This window comes from Rana temporaria, chromosome 7, assembly GCF_905171775.1.
Source record: "Rana temporaria chromosome 7, aRanTem1.1, whole genome shotgun sequence".
NCBI lineage: Eukaryota > Metazoa > Chordata > Amphibia > Anura > Ranidae > Rana > Rana temporaria.
This window is the reverse complement of record NC_053495.1, coordinates 75,835,893-75,846,245: the sequence shown is the minus strand read 5'-3', so window position 1 is coordinate 75,846,245 and position 10,353 is coordinate 75,835,893.

The window sequence follows — 10,353 nt, the reverse complement described above, 5'->3', positions numbered from 1 at the left end:
AGGGGATAATGGAGGCCTGGGATGGTGAAAACTGGGATAGTGAAGGACGGGGAAAGTGGAGCATTGGGATAGTGGAGGAAAGGGATAATGAAGGCCTGGGATGGTGGAAAACTGGGATAGTGAAGGACGGGGAAAGTGGAGCCCTGGGATAGTGGAGGAAGGGGATAATGGAGGCCTGGGATGGTGGAAAACTGGGATAGTGAAGGATGGGGAAAGTGGAGCCCTGGGATAGTGGAGGAAGGGGATAATGGAGGCCTGGGATGGTGGAAAACTGGGATAGTGAAGGACGGGGAAAGTGGAGCCCTGGGATAGTGGAGGAAGGGGATAATGAAGGCCTGGTATGGTGGAAAACTGGGATAGTGAAGGACGGGGAAAGTGGAGCCCTGGGATAGTGGAGGAAGGGGATAAAGAAGGACAGACTGAGGTGAGAGAGGGATGAATGGATGGATGGATGTAGGTCAGACTGAGGTGAGAGAGGGATTTGATGAATGGATGGATGGATGTAGGACAGTTTGATACGTGCGAAAGGGATTTGATGAATGGATGGATGTAGGTCAGACTGAGGTGAGAGAGGGATTTGATGGATGGATGTAGGTCAGACTGATGAGAGCAAAATGGATTTGATGAATGGATGGATGGATATAGGACAGTTTGATACGTGCGAAAGGGATTTGATGAATGGATGGATGGATATAGGACAGTTTGATACATGCAAAAGGGATTTGATGAACGGATGGATGGATATAGGACAGTCTGATATGTGCGAAAGGGATATGATGAATGGACGGATGGATATAAGACAGTCTGATACGTGCGAAAGGGATTTGATGAATGGATGGATGGATATAGGACAGTCTCATAAGTGCGAAAGGGATATGATGAATGGATATAGGACAGTCTGATACGTGCAAAAGGGATTTGATGAATGGATGGATGGATCTAGGTCATATTGAGGTGAGAGAGTGATGGTATGGGATTAGGAGGCACATACATTATTGCATAGAGAAAAAACAGCGACATAAATTTGATAATAAGTTTTATATTGCAAATATATTGTATATGATTACACAGAATGAAAGATTTTACATTTTTTTTTTTTGCTTTTCTGAAACGTTTTTCTTCCTTCAGCTGCTGCTGCTTGGAAACTCACAGTGTCGTTAGAAAAGTTTTCCTCTTAGCAAGGGGACGGGATCCAGGCAGAGCTTGCCTGAAACGAAACTTTTAGAAAGAGAGGAGGTGCTGGGGTGTTAGACACACCCACGATATCACAGCTCCTTCCAGTCTGCTAGACGTAGCCAGCGTTCTGACGCATACCTGTAGTCTACACTAGAGGGAGCAAGCACGTTAGTGACCACACTGTGAAGTCCTCGCTGTGCTGACTTTTTCTTACATACACAACCAGGAAGTGGGGAGAAAAGGACAAGAGATAAGTCTACTTCAGAGGAAAAACGAACAAGCAGGAAATGAAAACAGCACTGCACTAATGTAAAGGAAGGTATATAGCTAATACAATTTTTTCCTTTAGTGACCCTTTAAGCTCAGCCAGTGAGAATGTGTTAAGTATCTTTCTTTATTATCACCAGTATTGTTTATTAGGCTATAGATGTTTGTTGTTAGAATGTGATATTCCTACTTTAAAGGAAATAAATACAATGGCCCAGATTCACAGAGCGGCACATTACTACGGCGGCGCATTACGCCACCGTAGCGCAAATAATATACGCTACACCGATGCAGCGCAGCGAGGCAAGCATGGAATTCACAAAACCAGTGCTGCCAAAACTGTGCTGGGTTTTCAAAGGCGTAAGTCGGCGTAGGTGGAAGTGGGCGTGAGCCATGCAAATGAGGCGTGACCCTATGCAAATGATGGGCCGAGCACCAGACAGATACGTATCACCAACTGCGCATGCCCTGAGACGAGGACGCATCCCTCTGCGCATGCTAACAACCACGTCGGAACAACTGCCTAAAATACACCGGATCACTGCCTACACCGCCCAGCCACACACACGTCCAACGTAAACTCCGTAAAATACGCCGGCTTGTGTTCCCTGATGCAGACCTTTGCATGTCTGCTGCTGGGTTACACTTCCTTTATGGGGCTTAACTTTACGCGGGACATACAACTTACGCGCACATCACGTAGCCTGCGGCCGTATTTCCCTCATTTGCATATTTGAATCAATGGGAGCGCCACATGCATCCAGCCTAAATATGCGCCCACGCTATGCCGGCGTAGGCAAGTTACGTCGGCGGGATGAAGCCTGTTTTTAGGCTATCTTAGTTTGTGGGTCCGGCGCACAGAAACATTTGTACTTATGCGGCGTATCTTGAGATACGTCGGCGCAAGTGCTTTGTGAATCCGGGCCTATGTGTTATAACTAGGGTTGAGCGAACCCGAACTGTAAAGTTTGCGTTCGGTGCGGACTTTTGGTTTTTTTTTTCTCCCGATCCCGAATAATTGGAAAAAGTCCGGGTTCAGAGTTCGGGTATGTTTTGGCGCGCTGCACGGCAGCCAATCGCCATTCGTTTTACTACTGTGACTGGGAACTGATCACAGCTAGGGATGAGCCGAACATACCCGGGTTCGGTTCACACCAAAACGTTCGAACACACCGTCCGTTCGCACAAACATTTAGAACCCCATTGAAGTCTATGGGACTCGAACGTTCGAATTCAAAAGTGCTCATTTTAAAGTCCAATATGCAAGTTATTGATGAAAAACGTCTTTGAGAACCCGGGTCTTGCCCCAGGGAACATGTATCAATGGAAAAAAAAGTTTTAAAAACTGTGGGCCAGATCCCCAAAAGGGATACGCCGGCGTAACTGCTGTTACGCCGTCGTATCCCTGTTTCTAACTATGGAACTGATCCACAGAATCAGTTTTCCATAGTTAGGCAGAAGATCCGGCATGTGTAAGGGACTTACACTGCAGGATCTTAGGATGCAGTACCGCATCCGCCACTGGGGGCATTTCGTGTCGAAATGCCGCCTCGGGTATGCAAATTAGCACTTACGGAGATCCACGAAGCTTTTCAGCTTCGTTTTTTCTCCGTAAGTTTTAGTTTGCAAACGCAAAATTAGGGCTGCTTTTACAAAGTGTAAACTGTTTACACCATGTAAAAGCAGACCCTTCTGTCCAGCGACGCAATTTTTTTTTTGTTTTGAATTTTTTTTTTCCAGCCGTATCTTTTTTTTTTTCCGACGCAACTTTATTGACCCGTCGCGATCCACAAAGCTCGGCGTAACGTAATTTCGCGCTATGCACGTCGGGAAAATGACTTCACGAGCATGCGCAGTTGGCCGGCGCGGGGGGGGCCTAATTTAAATGGGAATCGCCCCCATGAAAAGAGGAACGCCTTGCGCTGGGGGAATTTAAGTTACACAGCCAAAAATTTCTAGGTAAGTGCTTTGTGGATCGGGCACTTAGGTAGAAATTTTAAGGCAGTGTAACTTAAATGGGAAAATTTACGTTACGCCGGATCTTTGTGGATTACCCCCTGTAGTTTTTTCTTGAGCAGCGATTTTAATGATGCTTAAAGTGAAAAAAAAAATCCTTTTAAATATGGTACCTGCTGGGTGTCTATAGTAGTAGCATGTGTTTAGAAATGTCCCTGCACAACATGAGATTACTCTCAGAAAAAAGTAATTTAATAATGCTTGCGGCTTTAATGTAATGTTTGGTCCCTGCAATATGGATAAAAATCATTGAAAAAAATAGCATGAGTTTCCCCGCCACCATTCCCCCCAGGTCATTACAAGACCCAGTGCCGATCCTGACCTCCCTGGGGCCCAAAGCAAAATGACATGGCACATTAAAAATGAGAATCGGGGGGCGCTGACGACAGTGACATGTCACATTAAAGAAAGTTGAGAAGCGGGGGGGGGGGTGTTCTGCTGTCGGAAATGACTCAGCCAGCGAGTTTAGAAGCGGGGTGAGGGGGCGAAAATGACTTATCACCAGGCGGGGCCTCTAGTAATTTGGGGGGCCCTTTGCAGCTTTGCGGGGCCCTAAGTGGCTTCTTGCATAGTGAGCCTATAGCGAGGATCGGCCCTGACAAGACCTTTTGGCCCTATATACTTTGAACAGCAGTATACAGGCATTGCAAACAAGATATGGACTGTAGGTTTCTTAAGTAGAATCAGAACCATGTCATACTTTGCTCCTGCATATTGCACAATTTCCTAAAGAGACCCTCAACAAACTACATGACACTTGTGCCTGATGAGGCCACTGATGTTCCAGTGGTGGTGGCCCGTGAGACTGTCCATACAGGCTTGGCCCCCCCAAAGTGCACGTGCTGTGTGGCAACAATATGTCAATTATTTTAGGGGATCTAGCCCGCTCAACCAGCCCTGTTAGTCCTTCGCCTCTCTTTTTAGAGGCCGCGTGGTCAAAGTGCGTGCATGTTAACCCAATTTCGAGTGCGTGTAAGTGTGGTGGTTTTTGCGGGAGGGGGGTGGGCGTACTAAGCGCAAGCTTACCTCGCATAGCACACCCACCGGGAGCCGGGCTGAGACCACCAAACTCAATTCACATGTAGCTGAGACCGGGATCCGAACCTCTAGCTGCAGAGGTGAATGGCTTGTCAGCGCAGTGCCAATCGCGTTGTTCATTGTATTTAAGATCTTTTTATGTAAGACCAATTTTTTATTGAATGTAGATGTGTTATTAACTAGATTTAAATAATCCGACTTAAGTCATTATACAGTAAAAGGAGAGTATGCTCAGCGCAGAAGTTGATTACACATATGGACTCAGTAGCACAATGGTTGGCATGGCCGATCCGCCCTATAGGCTCGCTATGCAAGCCGCTTAGGGCCCCGCAAAGCTGCGAAGGGCCCCCCAAATAACTAGAGTCATTTTCGCCCCCTCACCCCGCTTCTCAACTCGCTGACTGCATGGGAGAAGAGGCAAGAAGTCAGCACCCCTTGCTTCTCAATTTAATGTAAGATGTCATTTCCGACAGCACAACACCCCCTCCCCCCACATGTCACTGTTGTCGGCGCCCCCCGCTTCTCATTTTTAATGTGCCATGTCATTTTGCTTCGAGCCCCAGGGAGGTCATGATCAGTACTGAGTGTTGGTCACAAGAACAACCTAGTTAGCGTGTCACACAGAGGTGATACAGTGTATACTTGTTGTTTTTCCATGTAGGAAACTTGTCCAAAGATAGAGAAATGCAGCAGCTTCGGTAATGGATAAAATCCAGTGTTAAGCTTAGAAGGATTGTAAAAGCAGACAATTGTACTACACTTTTTAAAAAGAATGATTGATATTAGTCTTTCAGGCCTCTAATCTTTTTGATTCATCTAACCCTTTTTTTACAATCTCATAGGCCGCAATCAAGCTGCAGAAATGGAGCCGACCAACCCCACACAGTGCCAAGCCCCACCCTTGCCGGATGTACAGGAAGTGCAAAATGCCACCACATCAGGTCAGTGTCATACCGCACAGCTTCAGGTAATACATGTAGGCCTGCATAATTTTAATACATGTTTTTTCACAAATTTCAGGTGTACGAGCTGTTGGTGGTGGCTTAGGCCCCGTACACACGAGAGGATCTATCCGCTGGAATTTATCTGCGGATCAGTTCCAGCGCATAGATCCGCTGGTGTGTACAACCCAGCGGATATTTTTCCGCAGATTTTTTTCAGACCAACCGATTTCCAGCGGACAAAAATTTCTTAGCATGCTAAGAAATCTATCCGCTGGAATCGGCTCCAGCGGATCAATCCGCTGGTCTGTACAGACTCACCGGATCGATCCGTCCGAACCCATCCCTCGCATGCGTCGTAATGATTCGACGCATGCGTGGAATTCCTTATATGATAGCGTCGCGCACGTCGCCGCGTCAACATCGCGGCGAAGGCGCGACACGTCATCGCGATGGGAATTCGGCGCGGATTTCGATCCGATGGTGTGTACACTCCATCGGATCAAAATCCTCAGAGGATTTATCCGCGGAAACGGTCCGGAGGACCGTATCCGCGGATAAATCCTCTCGTGTGTACCCGGCCTTAGACACTTACAGTGCCCAGGTGCTAATTGGGGAGATAATGTCCTGCAGGGCACAAATAGAGGACACAAACATCGCCCTGGAGAAGATCATAAGGAACAATAGAAAGGTGGACCAAAGCCTCAAGAATATTATTGATGTTCTGGGGAGGGTTTAAAAAAAAAAATCCAAAAAAAATAGATGTAGAATAAAAAATAAATATATATATATATATATTAAGATATATAAAAAAAAGAAAATGACACATTTTAAGTGTGATACAATAAATATTTTTGGATACTAAACAATGTCTGGCTTCTTATTATATCAATGCTGTCTAAAAGAACAAATCTAGATTTGTGGTGTTTACATTGACAATGATGAGTATTTGGTAAAGGAAAATAAACATGACACTATGATAACGTAGGAGAAAGCTAGAATGAACTCAAATTAGAAAAGAATCAAACCAAGAAAATTACTGGAACAGGGGCATAAAATTTGGGCCTTAGGCACTGGTGGCGGTGTCACAACACTGCAACCCCTCACAGATACTGTAATTGGAGCGCCGAAAAGAGCCACATGCAAAGTATTGCATTAAAAATTGTTATTAGACACCCCTGTTAAACAGGGGCAGAAACATTGGGCCTTAGGCACACCAAAACACTGCAACCCCTCATACTGTAATTGGAGCGCAGAAAAGAGACACATGCAAAGTATTGCATCACAAATTGTTATTAGATGCCCCTGTTAAACAGGGGCAGAAACATTGGGCCTTAGGCACACCAAAACACTGCAACCCCTCAGATACTGTAATTGGAGCGCAGAAAAGAGACACATGCATAGTATTGCATTAAAAATTGTTATTAGACGCCCCTGTTCAACAGGGGCAGAAACATTGGGCCTTAGTCACACCACAACACTGCAACCCCTCAGATACTTTAATTGGAGCGCAGAAAAGAGCCACATGCAAAGTATTGCATTAAAAATTGTTATTAGACGCCCCTGTTCAACAGGGGCAGAAACATTGGGCCTTAGTCACACCACAACACTGCAACCCCTCAGATACTTTAATTGGAGCGCAGAAAAGAGCCACATGCAAAGTATTGCATTAAAAATTGTTATTGGACGCCCCTGTTAAACAGGGGCAGAAACATTGGGCCTTAGGCATACCAAAACACTGCAAGCCCTCAGATACTGTAATTGGAGCGCAGAAAAGAGACACATGCAAAGTATTGCATCACAAATTGTTATTAGATGCCCCTGTTAAACAGGGGCAGAAACATTGGGCCTTAGGCACACCAAAACACTGCAACCCCTCAGATACTGTAATTGGAGCGCAGAAAAGAGACACATGCATAGTATTGCATTAAAAATTGTTATTAGACGCCCCTGTTCAACAGGGGCAGAAACATTGGGCCCTAGTCACATCACAACACTGCAACCCCTCAGATACTTTAATTGGAGCGCAGAAAAGAGCCACATGCAAAGTATTGCATTAAAAATTGTTATTAGACGCCCCTGTTCAACAGGGGCAGAAACATTGGGCCTTAGTCACACCACAACACTGCAACCCCTCAGATACTTTAATTGGAGCGCAGAAAAGAGCCACATGCAAAGTATTGCATTAAAAATTGTTATTGGACGCCCCTGTTAAACAGGGGCAGAAACATTGGGCCTTAGGCATACCAAAACACTGCAAGCCCTCAGATACTGTAATTGGAGCGTAGAAAAGAGACACATGTAAAGTATTGCATTAAAAATTGTTATTAGACGCCCCTGTTAAACAGGGGCAGAAACATTGGGCCTTAGGCACTGGTGGCGGAGGCCAGAACCAATCATTTTCTTAATAGCTATGAGCAAAATCAGTGAGGAGGAAAAGGATATTCAATCAGCAGCATAACAGGACAGTCACTTCCTAACCAGATACATTTTCAGCTTTCGGTGCTCTCATAATTTGAATGACAATTACTCAGTCATACAACATTGTACCCATCTGAAATTTTTGTCCTTTTTTTTCACACAAATAGAGCTTTCTTTTGGTGGTATTTGATCACATCTGCGGTTTTTATTTTGTGCGCTATAAAAGAAAAAAGACTGAAAATTCTGTAAAAATAAAAAAAAAATTCTAGTTTCTGTCATATTAGCAGGTTATTTCTCACACACAGCATATGCATACTACAAGTTACACCCCAAAACACATTCTGCTATTCCTCCCGAGTATGGCGATACCACACATGTGAGACTTTTACACAGCGTGGCCACATAGAGAGGCCCAACATGCAGGGAACACCATCAGGCGTTCTGGAGCACCCAGGCCAATTCTGACATTTCTCTCCTACATGTAAAAATCATCATTTATTTGCTAAAAAAATACCTAGAACCCCCAAACATTATATATGCTTTTTTGTTGTTCAAAGACCCTAGAGAATACAATGGCGGTTGTTGCAACTTTTTATCTTGCACCGTATTTTCGCAGCAATTTTTGGAACGCGTGTTTTTAAAAAAAAAACTGTTTTGTGCTTTAAAAAAAAAAAACAGTAAAGTTAGCCCAATGTTTTTGCATAGTATGAAAGATGAAGTTACGCTGAGTAAATAGATACCTAACATGTCACCCTTCAAAATTGCACACACTGTTGGAATTGCGCCAAACTTCGCTACTTAAAAATGCCCATAGGTGACGTATTACAAGGTATTGGAGTATTGGGGTATTGTGGAGTATTGGGGTATTGTGGAGTATTGGGGTATTGTGGAGTATTGAGGGTATTGCGGAGTATGGGGGGTATTGCACAATATGGGGGGTATTGCACAGTATGGGGGGTATTGCACAGTGTGGGGGGTATTGCAGAGTGTAGGGGGTATTGCAGAGTGTGGGGGGTATTGCAGAGTGTGGGGGGGTATTGCAGAGTGTGGGGGGGTATTGCAGAGTGTGGGGGGGTATTGCAGAGTATAGGGGGTATTGCAGACAGTATGGGGGGGTATTGCAGAGTGTGGCGGGGTATTGCAGAGTGTGGGGGGGTATTGCAGAGTGTGGGGGGGGTATTGCAGATTGTGGGGGGGTATTGCAGAGTGTGGGGGGGTATTGCAGAGTGTGGTGGGGTATTGCAGAGTGTAGGGGGTATTGCAGACTGTATGGGGGTATTGCAGAGTATTGCGCAGGGAGGGATGGCTGGATCTGTGACTGCATTTGTCACAGAGTATGTCGATTATTTTAGGGGTGGGGGGGCCATTACAATGCCAGATCTTGGCACAATAAATTATTTTTTGGGGGAAGTAAAATTATAGAGAAAAGGGGGGTTGCCATCCGTGACCTTCTTTTAACAACTACTGTGAATAACTCCTGTTCTCTGAAGGCCTCCATTATTTCTGCAAGTCAAAATTTAGCCAAAAAAAATAATGTCAGTCAAGCCTTAGCTTTCTACCCATATCTAACCCACAAACTCATCCACTGATCATAAAGTCCAAAAATCAAGTTTCGTATCGTCGTACTGCACGATCGTTTGCCCGACATATTCTACCGACTGCGAACGACGTTCTAACTCACGCAATATCCCTTTATACACTGCGCATGCGGGAAGCTCCGCATGTATCCCCGCCTATGACGATCGTTCTAGTAATTGGCACGCCCCTTTTCGGTCGGTCAATGCACTTCAGTGAAGAAGACATAATGGAGGAGACGCAGGAGAGACAGGAAGCTGCAACCACAATTATGGAGAGAGGCCAGGCAGACACCAGGAGAAGGAGCAGGAAACCAGCCACCAGAATGACCTTTGATGAGATGGTGGAGATGGTTGCAATTGTTGAAGAGGAGGACTATGACTGTCTAATAGGGCCTTACAGTAAACCTAAGAAGCTAAAGGGCCAGATCATGGAGAAGGTACGGAGGACTCTCCATGAGAAATTCGGGTTGCAGAGGTCAAGGGATCAGTTGAGGAAGAGGTGGTGTGACTTAAAAAGAAGAAACCCAGAGCAGCTGGAGAGAATTCGAAGAGTCCTCATAAGACGTAAGTCAGCACCCCTTGCTTCTCAATTTAATGTAAGATGTCATTTTGACAGCAGAACACCCCCTCCCCCCACTTCTCAACTTTCTTTAATGTGACATGTCACTGTCGTCAGCGCCCCCCGCTTCTCTTTTTTAATGTGCTATGTCATTTTGCTTCTGGCCCCAGGGAGGTCAGGATTGGCACTGAGTGTTGGCCACAAGAACAACCCAGTTAGGGTGTCACACAGAGGTGATCCAGTGTATACTTGTTGTTTTTCCATGTAGGAAACTTGGCCAAAGATAGAGAAATGCAGCAGCTTTAGTAATGAATAAAATCCTGTGTTAAGCTTAGAAGGATTGTAAAAACAGACAATT